The sequence below is a fragment of the Mauremys reevesii genome, linkage group 26 (genome assembly GCF_016161935.1).
Source record: "Mauremys reevesii isolate NIE-2019 linkage group 26, ASM1616193v1, whole genome shotgun sequence".
Classification (NCBI taxonomy): domain Eukaryota; kingdom Metazoa; phylum Chordata; order Testudines; family Geoemydidae; genus Mauremys; species Mauremys reevesii.
Window position 1 is genome coordinate 9,931,646 of NC_052648.1, and position 13,398 is coordinate 9,945,043.

The 13,398-nt window shown below is 41.3% G+C and overlaps 1 long non-coding RNA gene across 1 annotated transcript; it reads left to right on the top strand.

Annotated features, from left to right (window-relative positions):
- Positions 1-878: 878 nt before the first annotated feature.
- On the top strand, positions 879-12,208 carry LOC120391680. Its single transcript, XR_005591438.1, has 3 exons — positions 879-1,247; positions 3,144-3,285; positions 11,989-12,208. It is a non-coding gene; the product is annotated as an uncharacterized LOC120391680 (long non-coding RNA).
- The last annotated feature ends 1,190 nt before the right edge of the window (positions 12,209-13,398 follow it).

Genomic DNA, 13,398 nt, shown 5'->3' on the forward strand with positions numbered 1-13,398 from the left:
CAGACAAACCATATACAATCACTCAAATTACCACAAAGGGGGTCGTAAGCAGCAAAACTCCCCTCCCCTGTCCCCACATAAAAGCAGCCCAGTCCTGTGTGAGGTTTTGAAAAGAGCCGGTCAACATGTTTTCATGAAAAAAAATATTCGAGGAGGGGAGGAGAAGATGGTTGTAAAAATAGGACTTTTGTGTGGAAAAACAATCATCCAGTGATATTCATTTTCTGAAAAAATACTCGAAACAACAATTTTTAGGGAAAAGTAGTAGTAGTTATTTGTACAGGTCTGTCGCATCTTACACACATTTAACATGCGCAAATTCAGCTTTACGCGGTTGGCAAAAAAAAGAACAACCAAAAAAACAACCACAAAAGAGAAAAATAACAATTTAAATACTGTTCCTGTAGTGCGGGCGATTCCGCCCGCCATTACACTCAATGTAATTTTGACTATACGTGGTTTTCGCTTTACGTGCTGACCGCGGCGCGTAACCCCAGCGTAAGATGAGACAGACCTGTATTTTCAATTTTTTTCGTTTCAGAACTGTGAGGAAAAGCTAACTAACTTTCAATCTGCCAATGTATGGCACTGTGATGTGGATAAAAACCCAGTTATGAGTAGGTTAGGAAACCACCAACGTATGACCAAAGCCAGGTCTCCAGAGTTAGAAACTAGGTCACTAACTTATTAAACTATGATAGCCCTACCTGCTTGTCATCCCAAAAGAATCACTCTCTCTCTCTTTGTGAGATAGCTGTATGTTCAAAGTCATCTAGATCAAATGTTCTTAAGGAGGGGCCCATTCTATTAATAATTACTCATCGCTTTTTTGCTGTAACATTCCATGCCATCACAATCCATTCATGTTCAAGTTCCCTGAGTCACTTAGCAGACTAATTTACTGCTGAAGAGAAACCACTCTGTTTCTATAGCGCTTGTGACACCAACCAGGAAATTCAAAGTCAATGTTCTGCTTCAGCTAGTGCTATTGTGGACTAGGAGGGGAAGGAAAGGGATAGAGGCTCTATACTCAGAGTGTGTCTACACTACAGCTGCTACAGTGCTCCAGGAAGTCTGGGGTGGAGCAGGGACTTGATCCTGGCTTTCACAAGCCCTAAGCTACCACCCTAACCCCGAGACCATCCTTCTTCTCAGGCTCTTTAACCTTCTTGCAGCTTTGTATTTCCATCTCTCAAACAGAAATGCTAATTTACCACCTCTCTAAAGCACTTTGACTCCAGTTCAGCGTAAGTATATGCTTAACTCTAAGCAGGCAGGCTACATTCCAGTGACTTCAGTGGGATTTAAGCACATGCGTGTTCTGCTGTCCATGAGCAAGAACCAGTTTCAACAAATCTCTCAATTTGAAAAAAATTAGGAAAAAAAAAATTTCAAAATTATCAGAACATCCCATTTTGACATTTTCAAAATGCAAAGTTTATTTTTTTGAGTCAAAATGAATTTTTGTTCTGAAATTTTAGTTTATTTATACTAAAAAAAATCAAAAATAAAAAGGTCAAAATCAAAATGAAACATTTTGCAATTATCAAAACAAAATGTGTTGACCAATCTGACCGAAATTAACTTTTGGGGGATATCTGTTCACGAAAATGTGCAATATTTTCACTCTGTCCTGTTTTAGGAGGGGGGGAAATGTTGAAATCTTGAAAAAAATCTCATGAGAGGAAAATTGTTTCCTGCTCTGCTCTAAGTCATTAATAATATCTGCTATTGCTGTAAAAACTCAGGATCCAAAACCTAGACGTAGTCAAGAAGTGATTTGTTCTGACGTAGAAATTACACTTGACATTTTAGGGTATTTTTAGGATGGATTTACAGTGGGTATGTCTAGGGTACAATAATCCATGCCTTCTCCCTGACTCTCCATCATGCCTGGACTGTCCTTTCTGATCCTCCCAGCCCCTCCTCCAAACCCTCCTTTTCCCACCATTACCTAATCAGCTTCCCTCTAATTCTCTGTACATTGTAACCAGGATGGGTGTGCCACCCTTTCTCCTGCTCGTTTGTCTCTATCTTGACCTTTTAGATTATAATTTCTCTAGGGCAAGGCTCGGCCCTTTTACATATTTTTTTGACAAGGGTGTGGCATGCTTTGGGACACTAAAAATAACAAACACGGTAACCATACTAAAAGTGCATGCCGTTACTAGGCGAGCAGGTGCAAATCTCTTGGGTAGGAGCAGCAACTTCTGGTTTAGAGGGAGAAACCCTGTGTCGTTTATATAACAAAGTTAACCTTCTGTTCTGACCCAGCCCGATCTATGTGCCCTGTGTTAAAAGGCTGACTCCCGCCCTTACCTGGAATCAATTCAACATATCTACTGTGTTTTTCTAAATACCACATGAATAGGCCAAACATGACGCATTCATTTCACATCTTGATTCTCTAGCTGTGGTCTCCTCTACTACCATAGTATCTGCACGCCACACAATCTTTAATGTATTTACCCTCACAAAACTGATGTGCTGTCGGGCAGTGCTATTAGCTCCATTTAACAGATAGGGAGACTAAGTGACTCACCCAAGGTCACACAAGGAATCTGTGGCAGAGCAAGGAATCGAACCCAAGTCTCTGAGTAACCTTCTGCCCAGTGGACCATCCTGATTTGCTTATTACTGGCTTTAAGCAATCAGCGGTAAGCAATCAGGCTGTCTGAAAGGCAATCAGCTGCACCTATACAGAACATATCATGAAACACTGAGGTTCAATACTGAAATACATGACTATGAGCTTGATTTACTATGTTTGCTATGCAGCAGTATTCACACAGAACTCAATAAACTCTCAGAGTCTCGTCCCAGCATATACTGGGCCATGCAATGGATTTTCTGGGGTCAGTCGTTCCAAACTCCCGAGCAGGAATTTGGAGTGGATAACCCTAGCACATTATAATGCCATTTATCATGTTGTAAATTAAAGCTGTCTTTCTGCTGTTTGTGGGCAAATCTAGTTGTGGGCTGAGATCCTTTCTGCCAAATTTCAGCCTGGCGCAGATCTTTATAGACCAGCTATGAAACCTCTGAAGAGATCAAAACAAAAAACTACCAGGAATGATCTAAGCCAACACCATCTTTGCATCGTGATATTTCAAGGTTTACAGGAGTCTCTGTGTCCTTTTCAGAAACTTAGCCGCTAATATGGATTCTTACTACAAGATGGATTGCAAAACTGATAACAAAGGGCTGCTGAAAACATGAAATATCAAGAGACCTTTCCAGGAAAAGAGAGACACTTTCCCAGAGGAGCATTCAAGTTTACCAATGGTAACTGCTTACAAAGTGCAAATAACCCAACTGATAGCACGCACTATCAGCAGCATTGTCCACCTAATTCCTTTACCAGCTTTACCAGCCTGGGGATATTCAGTCCATGCCCAGGTTAGAGGCACCTGCGCGATTCCATGGGCATTTGCCAAACATTTCTCTGACGTTTCCTGGCGTTCAGTAGGTCATGTGGAAATCCACATACCTGTTGAGTGTGCAAGGCTTGTGGCACACAAGTAGTTAACCCTTTGGCCATTTATTGTCATAATATTGGTCCAGGTCATGCCCTTTTGACCCAGTCAGTGAGATCTCCAGAAATCTGAAGATCTGCACCAGGGCATCAGGGGGAGTCAGGCAGGTGAGCAAAGTGAGGAGTGGGTGGTGGGGTCAGAGTGAGGGCATGGTTATGTATATTTTCCCCCTCCCTTCGTTGGCACTATGCAGAGTCTTCTGGAAGTGTGATACAGAGAGAAGCTGTTATATTTATGCATCCCCATCACACCTATTTAAGACAGGTCTCAGGGGCAATTGTGGCCAGTGTCCCCTGTGGATTCACAAGCTTTGAGGGCTAGATCTTCACTTCCTTTCATGGGTGGTGGACGGGTTAGACAAGCCCAGCTCCTGGTGGCAGAATGTAGAGGACATTCTGCAAGGGAAAATTCACTAACTTCCCTGCCCTCTATGCAGGTTTACTTACAGTGTCTGGGTGGGATCTAGTCTATTGTTGGTAAAACCTCCTCAGACACTCCCCAGTGAATGCAGTATGCAATCCTATACACATGTCTGTGCAGTGCAGCTTGGATTGATGCCCAGGAAATATTGCCTTTCATATACCCTTGATGAGTATTGTACTAGACACCTAGGTCAGATTCTGATCTTGGTTACACCAGCGAGAAAACAGAGAACAGTATCTCCTACAGCAAAAAATACTGTAGGGTTTTACACCTGCAAATAAAACTCAGTGTTGGACAAGACACTTTTATAATTACCTACAATGTACTGGGTCTAAATTCTCTTTGGTCAGCTTTATAGAACCATAGAACCGTCAGGCTGGAAGGGACCATGAGAGGTCACCAAGTCCAACCTCCTGGACTATGCCAGGACCAAGTAAACCTAGAGCATCCCTGACAGGTGTTTGTCCAACCTGGTCTTAAAAACCTCTAATAATGGGGATTCCACCACCTCCCCTGGAAGCCTATTCCAGAGTGTAACTATCCTTATAGTTAGAAATGTTTTCCTAATATCTAACCTAAATCTTCCTTGCTGTGGATTAAGCCTATTACTTCTTGTCGTGCCTTCAGTGGACATGGAGAACAATTGATCAGAGTCCTCTTTATAACAGCCCTTACCATTTTGAAGACTATCAGGTTCCTGCTCAGTCTTCTTTTCTCAAGACTAAACATGCCCAGTTTTTTTAACCTTTCCTCACAGGTGAGGTTCTCTAAACCTTTGATCATTTTTGTTACTCTCTTCTGAACTCTCTCCAGTTTATCCACGTCTTTCCTAAAGTGTTCCCTGGACACAGTACTCCAGTGGAGGTCTCACCAGTGCTGAGTAGAGCAGGACAATTCATAGATTCATAGACTCTAGGACTGGAAGGGACCTCGAGAGGTCATCGAGTCTAGTCCCCTGCCTTCATGGCAGGACCAAATACTGTCTAGACCATCCCTGATAGACATTTATCTAACCTACTCTTAAATATCTCCAGAGATGGAGATTCCACAACCTCCCTAGACAGTTTATTCCAGTGTTTAACCACCCTGACAGTTAGGAACTTTTTCTCCAAATATCCCCAACAATTATCTCCAGTGTCTTACATACAACATTCCTGTTAATACAGGATTACTCCTGGAGTATTAAACACGTCTAACGAAGAATATTGGCTGCGATTTTCAAAGGAGTGCAGATGAGTTAGATCCTCAACTCCCATGGGATGGGGGCATCTAACTCCATTAAACCCCTTTGAAAATCCCAACTGTATGCCTGGAAACAGGCTTTTTAAAATATAGCCAAAGACCAAGCTTAAAAGCATACTTATATTTCTGCTAAACAGGCTGTCACAAATTCCCTGTTGTTGCCCTCAAACAAAATCAGAAATGTCACATTCTCATGCATTAGCAGCATGACCGCAGTGTATTAGTATAAACCTAATTCTTATGAGGAGCTGAATCATAATGTATCTCTTAATTGATCTTAATCGACATAGTACAATCTTCAAAAGACTAAGCATAAAGAATAAGGGGTGTAATTTTCAAAAGTGCCTAAAAGTATTTAATGCTTTAGTCACTTTTGAAAATGAGACTTAGGGTAAAATTTTCAACATCAATTATATGATTTAGGAGCTTAAGTCTTATTTTCAAAGGCAACATATGGTCAGATTTTTAAAAGTATTTATGCACCTAATGGGATTTTCAAAAGCAGCTAGGTACCTATTTGCATTTTGGTGCCTGAATGTCTTTACAAATCAGGTCCTTAGGTGCCTAAGTCCCACTGATGTCACATTGTCCAAGTGACTTGGGCACTTCAGTGATTTAGGCTCCTGAGTCTCTTAGATGCCTTTGACAAGTTTATCTTTAGGATCTCAAGACACTTGGGTGCTTTTAAAAAGTTTACACAGATTGAAAAATTTGTAATTGAAGAAAACTTTCATTAACTCTTCAAACAAATGTAATATTTCTCACCAAGGTGATTTTTCCTATATGCCATTTTAAAAAACCTTTCATCATTATAAAGATATTGAAGGATTAGATTAATGAGCCGTTTATGAGCAGTTCAATATACAGGTGTGTCATAGGATTTGCTAAATGAAATGCAATTAATTCATTATAAAACTTGTTTGTTCTTTAAGTAGCTTCCGTACAAAAGTTTGGAGGAGAAGTTCCTCTCTATTATCCTATTAGAGTAGCTGATGAAAGCTTGATTTGAAGTGTGTACTCTAAAATGACATTGTGGTAATCAAGATACAATGCCCCTTAGGGAAAAACTAAGGCTCATTATTTTCTCACTTTTAGTCAGAGGTAAGTCTTGAGTAACTTCATGGAAGTAAGTGGAATTTCCTTTGGATTTACACTGATGTAAGAGCAAAATTTTGTCCCTTGCCTGTAGTTTTCGGTAACGACAGTCATTTCATTTTTAAAAAAAATCTAAGCCTTTAAAATATATATCCACAAATTTTCTCTCCTGTCAAAATAGTAAATAAATAAAACTTACTTGAAACACAGCATAGTACCAGGATTATACATATATTCTGCAGTTTACACCGAGGTAAATGTAATGTCCAGTCCATCTCTATTTTCTTGGGATTACAGTCTTACTAATTTAGTCCAAAATTCCCCTTCTCTATTGCTGTACTCTTTATGATAAGAGAATAACTCTGACAACCAGCGAAGAGGAGGACTCCGACAACCAAGATATAGTGTTGTTAACCTACAGTATCTTGCATAATGCCAGCACTTTGAGTTTGGTGACATGACACACCCAGCTGCACCTCACAGCACAGGGGTTTTAAAATTAGAATATCATACCTTCCCGCTAGGTAAGGAAAATAAGAATCTGGTGCCTTGAAAAGGTCAATGTGAATTATTCAAACATTAAATTATGACAGAGAATAGTGACTAATCAACATCTTTAAGGAGGGTACAATCATACATTCATCTACTAGATATTTAAGTACAGTGCATTCTTCTAGCTAAGACAGACAAACTTTTGGGTGTCAAGTTTTGTGAAAGTTTCAGTTCAAACAATATAGCTTTTTGTGCGTACATAGAAAAATATTCTGTGATGCTATTTGGTGTAAAACTTTGAGAAAAACTATTTTAGGAAGCAATAAAGGCTCCAATCCAACCGAACACTTAAGCATGTACTTAGTTTTAAGCCTGGGAGTAGTCATTCGATTTTTTTTTAAGTTCTTCTGTGCTTAAAGTTAAGCATATGCTTCAGTGCTTACTTGGATCAGAGCCACAAAGCCACTCTAATTTAAAAAGGTTAATCTTCTGAGTAATGAAAAAATACAAACAATTAAAAAAACACAGTTTGACCTTTCAATCTCTGGACATTCCCCATTCATCATGGGAATCTTGGATCCAGTGAGTGCCTGATTCCAGCTAAAGGCTCGATGGCCATATTACTCTCTCGGTCTCACCACTGTAACTGCAAGAAGGGGATTTTCCTGGTATCTGTTGGCTTTGGGGCTATTTTTCAGTGGGCTGGGGGGAAGGAGAGGATGGAGACAAGGGATGTGCAGGAGTAAGTGGGATGAAGGAATGGAGCAATCAGGAAAATTAGGAATCGGAGAGTGTGTAGGGATGCGGGAGATGTGTGAGTGAAAAAGACAATGTGTAGCAGAGAGAGGAATGAGGGAATGATTCAAAGAGTTTGTAGAAGTAAGGGGCCTGGGCAGATCAGATACTACGGCGCTCAAACACCCCATGCTGCTGGGTACCACTGTAAGCTGGATGGAAAGGGAGCTGGGGGTCATAGTGGATCACAAGCTAAATATGAGTCAACAGTGTAACTCTGTTGTAAAAAAAAGCAAACATCATTCTGGGATGCATTAGGAGCAGTATTGTAAGCAAGACACGAGAAGTAATTCTTCCGCTCTACTCCATGCTGATTAGGCCTCAACTGGAGTATTGTGTCCAGTTCTGGGCACCACATTTCAGGAAAGTTTGGGGAAAGTCCAGAGAAGAGGAACAAAAATGATGAAAGGTCTAGAAAACGTGACCTATGAGGGAAGATTGAAAAAACTGGGCTTGTTTAGTCTGGAGAAGAGAAGACTGAGATGGGACATAACAGTTTTCAAGCACATAAAAGTTTGTTACAAGGAGGAGGGAGAAAAATGGTTCTTCTTAACCTCTGAGGATAGGACAAGAAGCAATGGGCTTAAATTGCAGGAAGGGAGGTTTAGGTTGGACATCAGGAAAAATGTCCTAACTGTCAGAGTGGTTAAGCACTGGAATAAATTGCCAAGGGAGGTTGTGGAATCTCCATCATTGGGGATTTTTAAGAGCAGGTTGGACAAACACCTGTCAGGGATGGCCTAGGTAATACTTAGTCCTGCTTTGAGTGCAAGGGATTGGACTAGATGACCTCTCGAGGTCCCTTCCAGTTCTATGATTCTATGATTCTATGACAGTGGATGGAGGAGTGAGATTATGATCATTCATAGCCAGATAAGCAAGGTTATTAAATGTTCAAATAAATAAACCCCACAGATCAGAAAAAGCAGCAAGCAAAGGCTGTGGAGATGTCAGGAGCTCTGTGGGGACACAGAAACCCAGACTGATAGAGAAGCTGGCAAAACAAAACAAATTTAACTGCTGCTACCGCTAGACCCCACCCCCCAGGCAATGAACACAACGAGGAAGGACGCTGTTAAAATCAGTGAGTTCAGAAAGTTAGCTAGGCTATGCTTGGGCACAGCCGTAACTATTTAGGGAGTTCGAGGTGATCTCTATGGCTATTGATAGCTTTACCATGCTTAATCTGGTTTCTCCCCCAAATCTGCAAGAATAAATTACAGCTCAAACACAAGTTGGTCTCAGTTTCCCCTCATCAGACCTCCGCTCGCTATATATAGTTCCCTTCTCTCTGACACTTCCTTGAGAAATCAAAACTACTTGTCCCACACCGGCCCATTGAAATTCACTAATTGAACCTGCACATAAGAGTCTGATTGAAGACTTTTATTAAGCCATTTGGGAAAGGTAAGGGAGTGGTCCCTACACCCATTTCACTCCCAGCTCCCTATGTAGGAGTTTCATTGTCCAGGACATGAGTTGGTCCCTTGCACTGTCGATTATGTCTTTATATAACCCAATCCTAGCATCACAAGGTGATTAGTAATGTCCCTCAGAGGGCAGGAGTCAGGGTGCATTGGTGGGAAGAATCTCTAATTACTCGGACGTATTAATAGCCCAAGCACGTAATTTCTGGCCACAGATGATATACTTCAGGTAAGAATACAAATAATGAAACCAAAGAAACTGCATGAGTATTTGCCACAAGATTCCCCGCAAGCCTGGAGAGGCGTGAGAATGAAAAATTCTTGGACTCTCTAAAAGCAAACAATGACTAGGGTACTCGTGCAGAATCTCTAAAAGACCCACCAGAATGTTACCATTCAGTGGTATATTGCTAAACTACATTCTTTCTCTTTTAGTAGATCTGGAATTCATCTGTTATTCAGGATTACTCACCAAATCATTTCAGCCAATAATTTTGTCATTTGCTGGCAAGAATCCAAAATCCAAAATTTGATCTCTGCTGGCTCGTTTTGATTGGACCCATAGGTCTCATGGCATTGTTTCTATGCTGGCCCTGGCTGAGCGTAGTTCTGGTGTGAATACATACATTTCCAAGTTCAAAATTCACTTTATGCATATATTTGAGAATAGTTCCATAAAAACTGCTATTTCCACAGACCTTCCTGCTTGTAAACTTGTTGGCTAGAATATTAATAGAGAGCAAACACAAATGGGGCACCATCAAAGCCAAAGTCAATTCAATTTTATTATTAAAGCAATTAGGGGAATTTTTTTGGTCTATTTACTCATTAACTTCAAGGTTATTTTTCTTTAAAAGCCAATTTCCATTGTTTTTATACAAAATGTTATGGTTCCGAATGTTTGAAAAAATCATACGTTTTCTTTTAATTACTTGGCCATTGGTTGGGTAACAAATACAGCTAAAAAGAATATCAAAGAGGTTCCTAAGAGGACAGACTTCATGGTTCGGAGACCGTTAGTGTCCGATTCCTGCCTGGGTGTGCAAGGGATGGGAGAAGCCGTAAAGAGCCTCTTTGACCTTTCAGCAAACACTACCAAGGTCAGAAAAATCATTCAAAAGGGGCAAGATGCATGGGGAAGAAGGAAAAATAAAACTTGTAGGGAAATGCACGCTAGGACATCTTGTGCAAATGATCTGCAACCTATCGGCGTAGCTGCAAAAACGACAAGGTGACACGTGCCACTCCACCCAGAAGTGAACACCAAGGAGGCTGACTTGCTTTCAACAGTTACTGCCATCTACAGTACTGGCTCAAGAACCAGCAAGCAGCGTGGGCATGTATTTCATTGGGATACACTCGCTGGGCCAGATCCTGGCCCCTCCTGCAGCTGCTTTGTGCCAATCTCCCAGCATAAAGCAAGTAGGGGTAAATGATTTGCATAACTATAACTCTGCAGTGGGAGAATCCTCCGGTGCCATAAGGTGAGCATAGCTGCTCTGATGCCTCAGCCCTTCCAACCACTGGTGTAGGAGATGTAGCTGGGACCGGGGGTGTGGGAACAATGTGTATAGTTGCGGTGCTGGGAGCCATTGAATCAAATTGTAAACCCTGTGTATAATGGGATGCAGCAGCACCTCTAGTTCCAGCACCTCTGGCTGGGACAAGGGATTGCGGCCAGGGAAGCCAGTACTTCTGGCCAATCCCTGGCATCTAGAATGGCCTCCTGGAAGCCATTACCAACGGGTGCAATTTAGCACAGCTTTGATCCCCAGAATAAAGCAGGCATGAAGTGGTCGATGGGACAACTTGCCTGCTAAAAATTAATCAGGTCCGTAAGTGCTTTGCTTTACAGGGACCAACGTGCTAAGCAATTTCCCTATGCTGCTTGATGGCTTTTGAGCCGATACTATAGATACTAGTAACTGGGGAAAGCAAGTCAGCCTCCTTGATGTTCACCTCTGGGTGGAGTGGCATGTGTCACCGTATCTTTTTGCAGGCACACCAATAGGGTGTAGATCATTTGTGCGCACCACAAAGGTCATTCCGACGTCACAAAAATGTTGCATGAGCAGTGTTGAGTAAGCTAGTAAATGTAGAACTAATATCTTTCAACTGAAATGAGCTGTGGCCTGAAATGAAAGAAACATGGTCTCTTCTAGTCTGAAAGATTTGAGATTTCCAGGTCATACCACCTTCATGCTAAGTAATCCTCTTTGTCGTGATATTTACATTTTTCCAAGTATCATCCGTTATGTGTAAAGGGAATTCTTACGTTTTGGAAATTAAGAAAAAGACAGAAACCCCCCTGTCCAATAAGTGCTGCCTGCCCAAAATAACAAGCACATGCTGTAGCATGTCTAACATACAGCTGCCTATTGCTAAATTAATTAAGGAGAAAAGTAAACAGAAAAGAAGAGTATCCCATCTAGTGTTCCTTAAATAGAAGGATAGTGGCTGTGAAAAGGGAATTCACTGGTGGCGAATAAGTTAAAATATGGATTAAATAAGAGCAGAACCTTGGAACTTTCTTAGAGATCCAGAAAACCTCACATCTCCTGTGTGGGGAAATGGCTTTCTAGAGCTCTTCTGGGAAGTGGGAAGATGTATTTCCAAGGGTGCTGGGACAATTTGTAGAGTAGGGGTGCTGTGAGCCATTGAACCAAACTGTAAACCTTGTATAGAATGGAAACCACTTCAAGCCCAGGGGTGCAAGTGCACCCCCAGCACCCCTAGTTCCAGAACCTGTGTGTATTTGTGTGATTTCTTTGAGTATCTGGGGATAGGCTCAGCATGTGTAGAAACATGGAAACACAACGAGAAGAACATGTTTGAATTTTGAAGCTGCATCAGTTTCCCAAGGTTCACAGTGGAGTAATTTGGTTTGGTTTGGTGTTTTTTCTAATTTTTTTGTGAATTATTTTCAAAATGTTTCAAAATTTCAGATTTCCTTTTCTCCCCACTCCTTTTTTTTAAAGACTGATTCCAGTGCAGTGTATAATATTGCAGGGCTTTTTACTTCAACTTCTCCCCCACCAACTTTAACTTCTGCACCGTTGAGGAAGTTTTGAAAAAGTTACAGAGCAGAGAAAAGAAAAAAGAAAAAGAAAAAAGCAAATGGGGTAACCTGGACCTGTTTCATGTGATTAAAGGCAGTGGCAAAAAAAAAGGCAGGAGAAGGGGAAAATACAAAACTTTGAACGAATTTTAGCTGCTGAAAACAAAAACAAATAAATTTCAATTTAACATGAAACAAAACAAAAAACGTTTGTTTAATTCATTGCAAAATTTCCCCCCAAACTGCTGGATTTTGTTGGTTTTGTTTTATTTTGCTTTCTAGGAAACTCCATTTTTCTGTGGGTGAAAACATTTCAGTCCCAAAATATGGACCATCCCTTTTAATCCTTAATGTGTCCTTCATAGCTCACAAAGGAGGACTGGGGAAACTATATTTCATACTTGGACTTTCTGCAGTGTCACGCCCTTACTCCACTTCTCCACTCCTCCAGAGAGTCATTAAGCAAACAGAGAGATGTAATATAATATAACGAACAAGCAGAAAAGGACATTCCGAAACAAAGCAATTCGCCTTTCACATAGCATTGTGAATCCTGAAGGAGTATGAAATGGCACATGCAAACCTCCCCCATCCCCATGTTTTCTTTTGTTGTTCACCTTTATGGCCAGTGCAAATATAGCCCCCTACCCTTCATTCTGGGAGAATCTGTTTATAATTTCTATTTCCTGCACACCCACATCCCAAAAGACAAGCAGGAGACTTATACGCAATCCTTGACTAAGAGGTGGAATTTGATGCTACTGCAGCTAAAAGAATCAGCCAGCAAATTCCACGCAAGGAAGTGCTACCTAATTACAAGCCCGTTTCCACCAACTTCAGGTGCATCACCTGCTGCATGGAATGAACCTGGAATCCCTCAACGCAGGAAATGAGAATCCAAAAGTGCAATGTATGGGCACATGTATAGAAAGGTTGTAGAGAAACTGGAAAGGATCCAGAGGCAAGCGACAAAGATGATCAAAGGGATGGAATGCAGCCATGTGAGCAAAGGCTGATGGAACTGGGTATGTTTAGTTTGGAAAAGAGGAGATTAAGGGAGGACATGATAGCAGTCTTCAGATACTTGAAAGGCTGCCATAAAAAAGATGGAGAAAAGTTGTTCTCTCTTGCCACACAGGGCAGGACAAGAGGTCCTGGGCTCAAGCGACAGCAGAGCAGATTTAGATTAAGTCTCAGGAAAAGCTTCCTGACTGTAAGAACAGTTGGCCAATGGACCAGACCTGCCTTGGGAGGTTCTGGAACCTCCTTCACTGGAGGTTTTCAAAAGGAGGCTGGATAGTCACCTACCTGGGATAGTTTAGACCAATGG